The sequence below is a fragment of the Chiloscyllium plagiosum genome, unplaced genomic scaffold (genome assembly GCF_037043375.1).
Source record: "Chiloscyllium plagiosum isolate Xiang-an unplaced genomic scaffold, Cpla_swu_hap1 HiC_scaffold_50, whole genome shotgun sequence".
Classification (NCBI taxonomy): Eukaryota; Metazoa; Chordata; class Chondrichthyes; order Orectolobiformes; family Hemiscylliidae; genus Chiloscyllium; species Chiloscyllium plagiosum.
In genome coordinates this window covers 44,916,252-44,929,964 of record NW_028270188.1, presented here as the reverse complement: position 1 = coordinate 44,929,964, position 13,713 = coordinate 44,916,252, and positions in this window count along the sequence as shown.

The window sequence follows — 13,713 nt, the reverse complement described above, 5'->3', positions numbered from 1 at the left end:
TTTCCCCGGGTACAACAGAGTGTTACAAGGGGACATGAATTTAAGGTGAAGGGTGGAAGGTATAGGGGGGGATGTCAGAGGTAGGTTCTTTACCCAGAGAGTGGTGGGGACATGGAATGCGCTGCCTGTGGGAGCGGCAGAGTCAGAAACATTGGTGACCTTTAAGCATACTGACCCCACAGTCTGTGTATCACTGACCAGGTGGGGAGCAGACTAACCTGACAGTGTGTGTATCACTGACCCCCGGGGGGAGCAGAGTGACCCCACTGTATGTGTATCACTGAACCCGGGGGTAGCAGACTGACCCCACTGTATGTGTATCACTGACCCCGGGGGGGGGGAGCAGACTGACCCCACTGTGTGTGTATCACTGACCCCGGGGGGGGAGCAGACTGACCCCACTGTGTGTGTATCACTGACCCCGGGGGGAGCAGACTGACCCCACTGTGTGTGTATCACTGACCCCGGGGGGGGAGCAGACTGACCCCACTGTGTGTGTATCACTGACCCCGGGGGGGGGGGAGCAGACTGACCCCACTGTGTGTGTATCACTGACCCCGGGCGAGAGCAGACTGACCCCACTGTGTGTGTATCACTGACCCGGGGGGGGGGAGCAGCCTAACCCCACTGTGTGTGTATCACTGAGCCCGGGGGGGGGGGGGGAGCAGACTAACCCCACTGTGTGTGTATCAGTGACCCCTGGGGAGGGGGAGCAGACTGACCCCACTGTGTGTGTATCTCTGACCTCGGGGGGCAGAGCAGACTGACCCCACTGTGTGTGTATCACTGACCCCGGGGGGGGGTGGGGCGAGCAGACTGACCCCACTGTGTGTGTGTCACTGACCCCGGGAGGTAGCAGACTGACCCCACTGTGTGTGTATCACTGACCCCGGGCGAGAGCAGACTGACCCCACTGTGTGTGTATCACTGACCCGGGGGGGGGGAGCAGCCTAACCCCACTGTGTGTGTATCACTGAGCCCGGGGGGGGGGGGGGAGCAGACTAACCCCACTGTGTGTGTATCAGTGACCCCTGGGGAGGGGGAGCAGACTGACCCCACTGTGTGTGTATCTCTGACCTCGGGGGGCAGAGCAGACTGACCCCACTGTGTGTGTATCACTGACCCCGGGGGGGGGGGGGGGTGCAGACTGACCCCACTGTGTGTGTATCACTGAGCCCGGGGGGGGGGGGGGGAGCAGACTAACCCCACTGTGTGTGTATCACTGACCCCTGGTGGGGGGGGGTGCAGACTGACCCCACTGTGTGTGTATCACTGAGCCCGGGGAGGGGGAGCAGACTAACCCCACTGTGTGTGTATCACTAACCCCGGGGGGGGGGGCAGACTGACCCCACTGTATGTGTATCACTGACCCCGGGGGTAGCAGACTAACCCCACTGTGTGTGTATCACTGACCCCAGGGTGGAGCAGACTGACCCCACTGTGTGTGTATCACTGACCCCAGGGTGGAGCAGACTGACCCCACTGTGTGTGTATCACTGACCCCTGGAGGGGCGGGAGCAGACTGACCCCCACTGTGTGTGTATCAGTGACCCCTGGGGAGGGGGAGCAGACTGACCCCACTGTGTGTGTATCTCTGACCTCGGGGGGCAGAGCAGACTGACCCCACTGTGTGTGTATCACTGACCCCGGGGGGGGGTGGGGCGAGCAGACTGACCCCACTGTGTGTGTGTCACTGACCCCGGGAGGTAGCAGACTGACCCCACTGTGTGTGTATCAGTGACCCCAGGGGAGCAGACTGACCCCACTGTGTGTGTATCACGAACCCTGGGGGGGGGAGCAGACTGACCCCAATGTGTGTGTAACACTGACCCCTGGCGGGGGCAGGGGGGGAGGTCGGAGCAGACTGACCCCACTGTTTTTGCATGACTGACCCCGGGGAGGAGGGTTGGGTGAGCAGACTGACCCCACTGTATGTGTATCACTGACCCCCGGGGGGAGCAGACTGACCCCACTGTGTGTGTATCACTGGCCCCGGGGGGGAGCTGACTGACCCCACTATCTGCGTATCACTGACCCCGGTGGAGGAGCAGACTGACCCCACTGTGTGTGTATCACTGGCCCCGGGGGGGGGAGCAGACTGACCCCCACTGTGTGTGTATCACTGACCCCTGCGGGGGGGAGCAGACTGACCCCACTATGTGCGTATCACTGGCCCCGGGGGGATGGGGGTGGGGAAGACTGACCCCACTGTGTGTGTATCACTGACCCCGGGGCGGAGGAGACTGACCCCACTGTGTGTATCACTGACCCTGGGGGGGGGGGAGCAGACTGACCCCTCTGTGTGTGTATCACTGACCCCGGGGGGGGGGGGAGCAGACTGACCCCACTGTGTGTGTATATCACTGACCCCGGGGGGAGGGGAGCAGACTCACCCCACTGTGTGTGTATCACTGACCCCGGGGGGGGGGGGGGGAGCAGACTGACCCCACTGTGTCAGTATCACTGACCCTGGGGGGGGGGTAGCACACTGACCCCACTGTGTGTGTATCACTGACCCCGGGGGGTGAGCAGACTGACCCCACTGTCTGGGTATCCCTGACCCCAGGGGGGAGCACACTGACCCCACTGTGTGTGTATCACTGACCCCAGGGGGAGCAGACCGACCCCCACTGTGTGTGTATCACTGACCCCTGGGGGGGGGGAGCAGACTGACCCCACTGTGTGTGTATCACTGACCCCGGGTGGGGGCGGAGCAGACTGACCCCACTGTGTGTGTAACACTGGCCCCGGGCGGGGGGGAGGAGACTGACCCCACTGTGTGTGTATCACTGACCCCTGGAGGGGGGGAGCAGACTGACCCCCACTGAGTGTGTATCACTGACCCCGAGGGGGGGGGAGCAGACTGACCCCAACTGAGTGTGTATCACTGACCCCGGGAGGTAGCAGACTGACCCCACTGTGTGTGTATCACTGACCCCGGGAGGGGGGGAGCAGACTGACCCCCACTGAGTGTGTATCACTGACCCCGGGGGGGGGGAGCAGACTGACCCCCACTGAGTGTGTATCACTGACCCCGGGGGGTGGGAGCAGACTGACCCCACTGTGTGTGTATCACTGACCCCGGGGGGGAGAGCAGACTGACCCCACTGTGTGTGTAACACTGGCCCCGGGGGGAGGGGAGCAGACTGACCCCACTGTGTGTGTATCACTGACCCCAGGGTGGAGCAGACTGACCCCACTGTGTGTGTATCACTGACCCCGGGGGGGGGGGAGCAGACTGACCCCACTGTGTGCGTATTACTGACCCTGGGGCGGGGGGGGGAGCAGACTGACCCCACTGTGTGTGTATCACGAACCCTGGGGGGGGGAGCAGACTGACCCCAATGTGTGTGTAACACTTTCCCCGGGGAGGAGGGTTGGGTGAGCAGACTGACCCCACTGTGTGTGTATCACTGACCCCGGGGGGGGAGCAGACTGACCCCACTGTGTGTGTATCACTGACCCCGGGGGAGCAGACTGACCGCACTGTGTGAGTATCACTGACCCCGGGGGAGCAGACTGACCCCACTGTGTGTGTATCACTGACCCCGGGGGAGCAGACTGACCCCCACTGTGTGTGTATCACTGACCCCGGGGGAGAAGACTGACCCCACTGTGTGTGTATCACTGACCCCCGGAGGGAGCAGACTGACCCCACTGTGTGTGTATCACTGACCCCCGGAGGGAGCAGACTGATCCCACTATCTGCGTATCACTGGCCCCGGGGGGGAGCAGACTGACCCCACTATGTGCGTATCACTGACCCCGGGGGGGGAGCAGACTGACGCCACTGTGTGTGTATCACTGGCCCCGGGGGGGGGAGCAGACTGACCCCCACTGTGTGTGTATCACTGACCCCTGGGGGGGGGAGCAGACTGACCCCACTATGTGCGTATCACTGACCCCGGGGGGGGAGCAGACTGACGCCACTGTGTGTGTATCACTGGCCCCGGGGGGGGGAGCAGACTGACCCCCACTGTGTGTGTATCACTGACCCCTGGGGGGGGGAAGCAGACTGACCCCACTGTGTGTGTATCACTGACCCCGGGGGGGGAGCAGACTGACCCCACTGTGTGTGTATCACTGACCCCGGGGGGGGGGAGCAGACTGACCCCACTGTGTGTGTATCACTGACCCCGGGCGAGAGCAGACTGACCCCACTGTGTGTGTATCACTGACCCCGGGCGAGAGCAGACTGACCCCTCTGTGTGTGTATCACTGACCCCGGGGGTGGGGGGGAGCAGACTGACCCCACTGTGTGTGTATCACTGACCCGGGCGGGGGGAGCAGCCTAACCCCACTGTGTGTGTATCACTGACCCCTGGTGGGGGGGGGGTGCAGACTGACCCCACTGTGTGTGTATCACTGAGCCCGGGGGGGGGGGGGGAGCAGCCTAACCCCACTGTGTGTGTATCACTGACCCCTGGTGGGGGGGGGTGCAGACTGACCCCACTGTGTGTGTATCACTGAGCCCGGGGAGGGGGAGCAGACTAACCCCACTGTGTGTGTATCACTAACCCCGGGGGGGGGGGCAGACTGACCCCACTGTATGTGTATCACTGACCCCGGTGGTAGCAGACTAACCCCACTGTGTGTGTATCACTGACCCCAGGGTGGAGCAGACTGACCCCACTGTGTGTGTATCACTGACCCCAGGGTGGAGCAGACTGACCCCACTGTGTGTGTATCACTGACCCGGGCGGGGGGAGCAGCCTAACCCCACTGTGTGTGTATCACTGACCGCTGGTGGGGGGGGGGTGCAGACTGACCCCACTGTGTGTGTATCACTGAGCCCGGGGGGGGGGGGGGAGCAGACTAACCCCACTGTGTGTGTATCACTGACCCCTGGTGGGGGGGGGTGCAGACTGACCCCACTGTGTGTGTATCACTGAGCCCGGGGAGGGGGAGCAGACTAACCCCACTGTGTGTGTATCACTAACCCCGGGGGGGGGGGCAGACTGACCCCACTGTATGTGTATCACTGACCCCGGGGGTAGCAGACTAACCCCACTGTGTGTGTATCACTGACCCCAGGGTGGAGCAGACTGACCCCACTGTGTGTGTATCACTGACCCCAGGGTGGAGCAGACTGACCCCACTGTGTGTGTATCACTGACCCCTGGAGGGGCGGGAGCAGACTGACCCCCACTGTGTGTGTATCAGTGACCCCTGGGGAGGGGGAGCAGACTGACCCCACTGTGTGTGTATCTCTGACCTCGGGGGGCAGAGCAGACTGACCCCACTGTGTGTGTATCACTGACCCCGGGGGGGGGTGGGGCGAGCAGACTGACCCCACTGTGTGTGTGTCACTGACCCCGGGAGGTAGCAGACTGACCCCACTGTGTGTGTATCAGTGACCCCAGGGGAGCAGACTGACCCCACTGTGTGTGTATCACGAACCCTGGGGGGGGGAGCAGACTGACCCCAATGTGTGTGTAACACTGACCCCTGGCGGGGGCAGGGGGGGAGGTCGGAGCAGACTGACCCCACTGTTTTTGCATGACTGACCCCGGGGAGGAGGGTTGGGTGAGCAGACTGACCCCACTGTATGTGTATCACTGACCCCCGGGGGGAGCAGACTGACCCCACTGTGTGTGTATCACTGGCCCCGGGGGGGAGCTGACTGACCCCACTATCTGCGTATCACTGACCCCGGTGGAGGAGCAGACTGACCCCACTGTGTGTGTATCACTGGCCCCGGGGGGGGGAGCAGACTGACCCCCACTGTGTGTGTATCACTGACCCCTGCGGGGGGGAGCAGACTGACCCCACTATGTGCGTATCACTGGCCCCGGGGGGATGGGGGTGGGGAAGACTGACCCCACTGTGTGTGTATCACTGACCCCGGGGCGGAGGAGACTGACCCCACTGTGTGTATCACTGACCCTGGGGGGGGGGGAGCAGACTGACCCCTCTGTGTGTGTATCACTGACCCCGGGGGGGGGGGGAGCAGACTGACCCCACTGTGTGTGTATATCACTGACCCCGGGGGGAGGGGAGCAGACTCACCCCACTGTGTGTGTATCACTGACCCCGGGGGGGGGGGGGGAGCAGACTGACCCCACTGTGTCAGTATCACTGACCCTGGGGGGGGGGTAGCACACTGACCCCACTGTGTGTGTATCACTGACCCCGGGGGGTGAGCAGACTGACCCCACTGTCTGGGTATCCCTGACCCCAGGGGGGAGCACACTGACCCCACTGTGTGTGTATCACTGACCCCAGGGGGAGCAGACCGACCCCCACTGTGTGTGTATCACTGACCCCTGGGGGGGGGGAGCAGACTGACCCCACTGTGTGTGTATCACTGACCCCGGGTGGGGGCGGAGCAGACTGACCCCACTGTGTGTGTAACACTGGCCCCGGGCGGGGGGGAGGAGACTGACCCCACTGTGTGTGTATCACTGACCCCTGGAGGGGGGGAGCAGACTGACCCCCACTGAGTGTGTATCACTGACCCCGAGGGGGGGGGAGCAGACTGACCCCAACTGAGTGTGTATCACTGACCCCGGGAGGTAGCAGACTGACCCCACTGTGTGTGTATCACTGACCCCGGGAGGGGGGGAGCAGACTGACCCCCACTGAGTGTGTATCACTGACCCCGGGGGGGGGGAGCAGACTGACCCCCACTGAGTGTGTATCACTGACCCCGGGGGGTGGGAGCAGACTGACCCCACTGTGTGTGTATCACTGACCCCGGGGGGGAGAGCAGACTGACCCCACTGTGTGTGTAACACTGGCCCCGGGGGGAGGGGAGCAGACTGACCCCACTGTGTGTGTATCACTGACCCCAGGGTGGAGCAGACTGACCCCACTGTGTGTGTATCACTGACCCCGGGGGGGGGGGGAGCAGACTGACCCCACTGTGTGCGTATTACTGACCCTGGGGCGGGGGGGGGAGCAGACTGACCCCACTGTGTGTGTATCACGAACCCTGGGGGGGGGAGCAGACTGACCCCAATGTGTGTGTAACACTTTCCCCGGGGAGGAGGGTTGGGTGAGCAGACTGACCCCACTGTGTGTGTATCACTGACCCCGGGGGGGGAGCAGACTGACCCCACTGTGTGTGTATCACTGACCCCGGGGGAGCAGACTGACCGCACTGTGTGAGTATCACTGACCCCGGGGGAGCAGACTGACCCCACTGTGTGTGTATCACTGACCCCGGGGGAGCAGACTGACCCCCACTGTGTGTGTATCACTGACCCCGGGGGAGAAGACTGACCCCACTGTGTGTGTATCACTGACCCCCGGAGGGAGCAGACTGACCCCACTGTGTGTGTATCACTGACCCCCGGAGGGAGCAGACTGATCCCACTATCTGCGTATCACTGGCCCCGGGGGGGAGCAGACTGACCCCACTATGTGCGTATCACTGACCCCGGGGGGGGAGCAGGAGCAGACTGACGCCACTGTGTGTGTATCACTGGCCCCGGGGGGGGGAGCAGACTGACCCCCACTGTGTGTGTATCACTGACCCCTGGGGGGGGGAGCAGACTGACCCCACTATGTGCGTATCACTGACCCCGGGGGGGGAGCAGACTGACGCCACTGTGTGTGTATCACTGGCCCCGGGGGGGGGAGCAGACTGACCCCCACGGTGTGTGTATCACTGACCCCTGGGGGGGGGAGCAGACTGACCCCACTGTGTGTGTATCACTGACCCCGGGGGGGGAGCAGACTGACCCCACTGTGTGTGTATCACTGACCCCGGGGGGGGGGAGCAGACTGACCCCACTGTGTGTGTATCACTGACCCCGGGCGAGAGCAGACTGACCCCACTGTGTGTGTATCACTGACCCCGGGCGAGAGCAGACTGACCCCTCTGTGTGTGTATCACTGACCCCGGGGGTGGGGGGGAGCAGACTGACCCCACTGTGTGTGTATCACTGACCCGGGCGGGGGGAGCAGCCTAACCCCACTGTGTGTGTATCACTGACCCCTGGTGGGGGGGGGGTGCAGACTGACCCCACTGTGTGTGTATCACTGAGCCCGGGGGGGGGGGGGGGGAGCAGCCTAACCCCACTGTGTGTGTATCACTGACCCCTGGTGGGGGGGGGTGCAGACTGACCCCACTGTGTGTGTATCACTGAGCCCGGGGAGGGGGAGCAGACTAACCCCACTGTGTGTGTATCACTAACCCCGGGGGGGGGGGCAGACTGACCCCACTGTATGTGTATCACTGACCCCGGTGGTAGCAGACTAACCCCACTGTGTGTGTATCACTGACCCTGGGGAGGGAGCAGACTGACCCCACTGTGTGGGTATCACTGACCCCAGGGTGGAGCAGACTGACCCCACTGTGTGTGTATCACTGACCCCTGGAGGGGCGGGAGCAGACTGACCCCCACTGTGTGTGTATCAGTGACCCCTGGGGAGGGGGAGCAGACTGACCCCACTGTGTGTGTATCTCTGACCTCGGGGGGCAGAGCAGACTGACCCCACTGTGTGTGTATCACTGACCCCGGGGGGGGGGGTGGGCGAGCAGACTGACCCCACTGTGTGTGTGTCACTGACCCCGGGAGGTAGCAGACTGACCCCACTGTGTGTGTATCAGTGACCCCAGGGGAGCAGACTGACCCCACTGTGTGTGTATCACGAACCCTGGGGGGGGGAGCAGACTGACCCCAATGTGTGTGTAACACTGACCCCTGGCGGGGGCAGGGGGGGAGGTCGGAGCAGACTGACCCCACTGTTTTTGCATGACTGACCCCGGGGAGGAGGGTTGGGTGAGCAGACTGACCCCACTGTATGTGTATCACTGACCCCCGGGGGGAGCTGACTGACCCCACTATCTGCGTATCACTGACCCCGGTGGGGGAGCAGACTGACCCCACTGTGTGTGTATCACTGGCCCCGGGGGGGGGAGCAGACTGACCCCCACTGTGTGTGTATCACTGACCCCTGCGGGGGGGAGCAGACTGACCCCACTATGTGCGTATCACTGGCCCCGGGGGGATGGGGGTGGGGAAGACTGACCCCACTGTGTGTGTATCACTGACCCCGGGGCGGAGGAGACTGACCCCACTGTGTGTATCACTGACCCTGGGGGGGGGGGAGCAGACTGACCCCTCTGTGTGTGTATCACTGACCCCGGGGGGGGGGGGGAGCAGACTGACCCCACTGTGTGTGTATATCACTGACCCCGGGGGGAGGGGAGCAGACTCACCCCACTGTGTGTGTATCACTGACCCCGGGGGGGGGGGGGGGGGGGGAGCAGACTGACCCCACTGTGTCAGTATCACTGACCCTGGGGGGGGGGTAGCACACTGACCCCACTGTGTGTGTATCACTGACCCCGGGGGGTGAGCAGACTGACCCCACTGTCTGGGTATCCCTGACCCCAGGGGGGAGCACACTGACCCCACTGTGTGTGTATCACTGACCCCAGGGGGAGCAGACCGACCCCCACTGTGTGTGTATCACTGACCCCTGGGGGGGGGGAGCAGACTGACCCCACTGTGTGTGTATCACTGACCCCGGGTGGGGGCGGAGCAGACTGACCCCACTGTGTGTGTAACACTGGCCCCGGGCGGGGGGGAGCAGACTGACCCCACTGTGTGTGTATCACTGACCCCAGGGTGGAGCAGACTGACCCCACTGTGTGTGTATCACTGACCCCTGGAGGGGGGGAGCAGACTGACCCCCACTGAGTGTGTATCACTGACCCCGGGGGAGCAGACTGACCGCACTGTGTGAGTATCACTGACCCCGGGGGAGCAGACTGACCGCACTGTGTGAGTATCACTGACCCCGGGGGAGCAGACTGACCCCACTGTGTGTGTATCACTGACCCCGGGGGAGCAGACTGACCCCCACTGTGTGTGTATCACTGACCCCGGGGGAGAAGACTGACCCCACTGTGTGTGTATCACTGACCCCCGGAGGGAGCAGACTGATCCCACTATCTGCGTATCACTGGCCCCGGGGGGGAGCAGACTGACCCCACTATGTGCGTATCACTGACCCCGGGGGGGGAGCAGACTGACGCCACTGTGTGTGTATCACTGGCCCCGGGGGGGGTAGCAGACTGACCCCCACTGTGTGTGTATCACTGACCCCTGGGGGGGGGAGCAGACTGACCCCACTGTGTGTGTATCACTGACCCCGGGCGAGAGCAGACTGACCCCACTGTGTGTGTATCACTGACCCCCGGAGGGAGCTGACTGACCCCACTATCTGCGTATCACTGACCCCGGGGGGGGAGCAGACTGACGCCACTGTGTGTGTATCACTGGCCCCGGGGGGGGGAGCAGACTGACCCCCACTGTGTGTGTATCACTGACCCCTGGGGGGGGGAGCAGACTGACCCCACTGTGTCAGTATCACTGACCCTGGGGGGGGGGGGTAGCACACTGACCCCACTGTGTGTGTATCACTGACCCCGGGGGGGGGGGGGAGCAGACTGACCCCACTGTCTGGGTATCCCTGACCCCAGCGGGGAGCACACTGACCCCACTGTGTGTGTATCACTGACCCCAGGGGGAGCAGACTGACCCCCACTGTGTGTGTATCACTGACCCCTGGCGGGGGGGAGCAGACTGACCCCGCTGTGTGTGTATCACTGACCCCGGGGGGAGCAGACTGACCCCACTGTGTGTGTATCACTGACCCCAGGTGGGGGCGGAGCAGACTGACCGACAGTGTGTGTATCACTGACCTCGGGGGGCGGAGCAGACTGACCCCATTGTGTGTGTATCACTGAACCCGGGGGGGGAGCAGACTGACCCCACTGTGTGTGTAACACTGGCCCCGGGGGGGGGGGAGCAGACTGACCCCCACTGTGTGTGTCTCACTGACCCCGGTGGGGGGGGAGCAGACTGACCCCACTGTGTGTGTATCACTGACCCCGGGGGGGGGGGGAGCAGACTGACCCCACTCTGTGTGTATCACGAACCCTGGGGGGGGGGGGAGCAGACTGACCCCACTGTGTGTGTATCACGAACCCTGGGGGGGGGAGCAGACTGACCCCAATGTGTGTGTAACACTGACCCCTGGCAGGGGCATGGGGGGAGGTCGGAGCAGACTGACCCCACCGTGTGTGTATCACTGACCTCGGGGGGCGGAGCAGACTGACCCCATTGTGTGTGTATCACTGACTCCCGGGGGGAGCAGACTGACCCCACTGTGTGTGTATCACTGACCCCCGGAGGAAGCAGACTGACCCCACTATCTGCGTATCACTGGCCCCGGGGGGGAGCAGACTGACCCCACTATGTGCGTATCACTGACCCCGGGGGGGGAGCAGACTGACCCCACTGTGTGTGTATCACTGGCCCCGGGGGGGGAGCAGACTGACCCCACTGTGTGTGTATCACTGACCCCTGGTGGGGGGGAGCAGACTGACCCCACTGTGTGTGTATCACTGGCCCCGGGGGGGAGCAGACTGACCCCACTATGTGCGTATCACTGACCCCGGGGGGGGAGCATACTGACCCCACTGTGCGTGTATCACTGGCCCCGGGGGGGAGCAGACTGACCCCACTATGTGCGTATCACTGACCCCGGGGGGGGAGCATACTGACCCCACTGTGTGTGTATCACTGGCCCCGGGGGGGGAGCAGACTGACCCCCACTGTGTGTGTATCACTGACCCCTGGGGGGGGAGCAGACTGACCCCACTATGTGCGTATCACTGACCCCGGGGGGGGAGCATACTGACCCCACTGTGTGTGTATCACTGGCCCCGGGGAGACGGGGGTGTGGGTGGGGCAGACTGACCCCACTGTGTGTGTATCACTGACCCCGGCGTGGAGGAGACTGACCCCACTGTGTGTGTATCACTGACCCTGGGGGGGGGTGGAGAGCAGACTGACCCCACTGTGTGTGTATCACTGACCCCGGGTGGGGGCGGAGCAGACTGACCGACAGTGTGTGTATCACTGACCTCGGGGGGCGGAGCAGACTGACCCCTTTGTGTGTGTATCACTGACCCCGGGGGTGGGGGGGGGAGCAGACTGACCCCATTGTGTGTGTATCACTGAACCCGGGGGGGCAGCAGACTGACCCCACTGTGTGTGTATCACTGACCCCGGGGGGGGGGGGGGGGAGCAGACTGACCCCATTGTGTGTGTATCACTGACCCCGGGGGGGGGGGGAGCAGACTGACCCCACTGTGTGTGTATCACTGACCCCGGGGGTAGCAGACTGACCCCACTGTGTGTGTGTCACTGACCCCCGGGGGGAGCAGACTGACCCCACTGTGTGTGTATCACTGGCCCCGGGGGGGGAGCAGACTGACCCCACTGTGTGTGTATCACTGACCCCGGGGGGGGTGAGCAGACTGACCCCACTGTGTGTGTATCACTGACCCCGGGGGTAGCAGACTGACCCCACTGTGTGTGTATCACTGACCCCAGGGTGGAGCAGACTGACCCCACTGTGTGTGTATCACTGACCCCGGGGGGGGGGGGAGCAGACTGACCCCACTGTGTGCGTATTGCTGACCCTGGGGCGGAGGGGGGGAGCAGACTGACCCCACTGTGTGTGTATCACGAACCCTGGGGGGGGGAGCAGACTGACCCCAATGTGTGTGTAACACTGACCCCGGGGAGGAGGGTTGGGTGAGCAGACTGACCCCACTGTGTGTGTATCACTGACCCCGGGGGGGGAGCAGACTGACCCCACTGTGTGTGTATCACTGACCCCGGGGGAGCAGACTGACCGCACTGTGTGAGTATCACTGACCCCGGGGGAGCAGACTGACCCCACTGTGTGTGTATCACTGACCCCGGGGGAGCAGACTGACCCCCACTGTGTGTGTGTATCACTGACCCCGGGGGAGAAGACTGACCCCACTGTGTGTGTATCACTGACCCCCGGAGGGAGCAGACTGACCCCACTGTGTGTGTATCACTGACCCCCGGAGGGAGCAGACTGATCCCACTATCTGCGTATCACTGGCCCCGGGAGGGAGCAGACTGACCCCACTATGTGCGTAACACTGACCCCGGGGGGGGAGCAGACTGACCCCACTGTGTGTGTATCACTGGCCCCGGGGGGGGAGCAGACTGACCCCCACTGTGTGTGTATCACTGACCCCTGGGGGGGGGAGCAGACTGACCCCACTGTGTGTGTATCACTGACCCCGGGCGAGAGCAGACTGACCCCACTGTGTGTGTATCACTGACCCCCGGAGGGAGCTGACTGACCCCACTATCTGCGTATCACTGGCCCCGGGGGGGAGCAGACTGACCCCACTAAGTGCGTATCACTGACCCCGGGGGGGGGAGCAAACTGACCCCACTGTGTGTGTATCACTGACCCCTGCGGGGGGGAGCAGACTGACCCCACTATGTGCGTATCACTGGCCCCGGGGGGATGGGGCTGGGGGGGAGGTGGTGGGGGGGGGAAAACTGACCCCACTGTGTGTGTATCACTGACCCCGGGGCGGAGGAGACTGACCCCACTGTGTGTATCACTGACCCTGGGGGGGGGGGGGGGGGGGGGGGAGCAGACTGACCCCTCTGTGTGTGTATCACTGACCCCGGGGGGTCGGGTGGAGAGCAGACTGACCCCACTGTGTGTGTATATCACTGGCCCCGGGGGGAGGGGAGCAGACTGACCTCACTGTATGTGTATCACTGACCCCGGGGGCGGGGGGAGCAGACTGACCCCACTGTGTGTGTATATCACTGGCCCCGGGGGGAGGGGAGCAGACTGAGCCCACTGTGTGTGTATCACTGACCCCGGGGGGGGGGGCGGGTGGAGAGC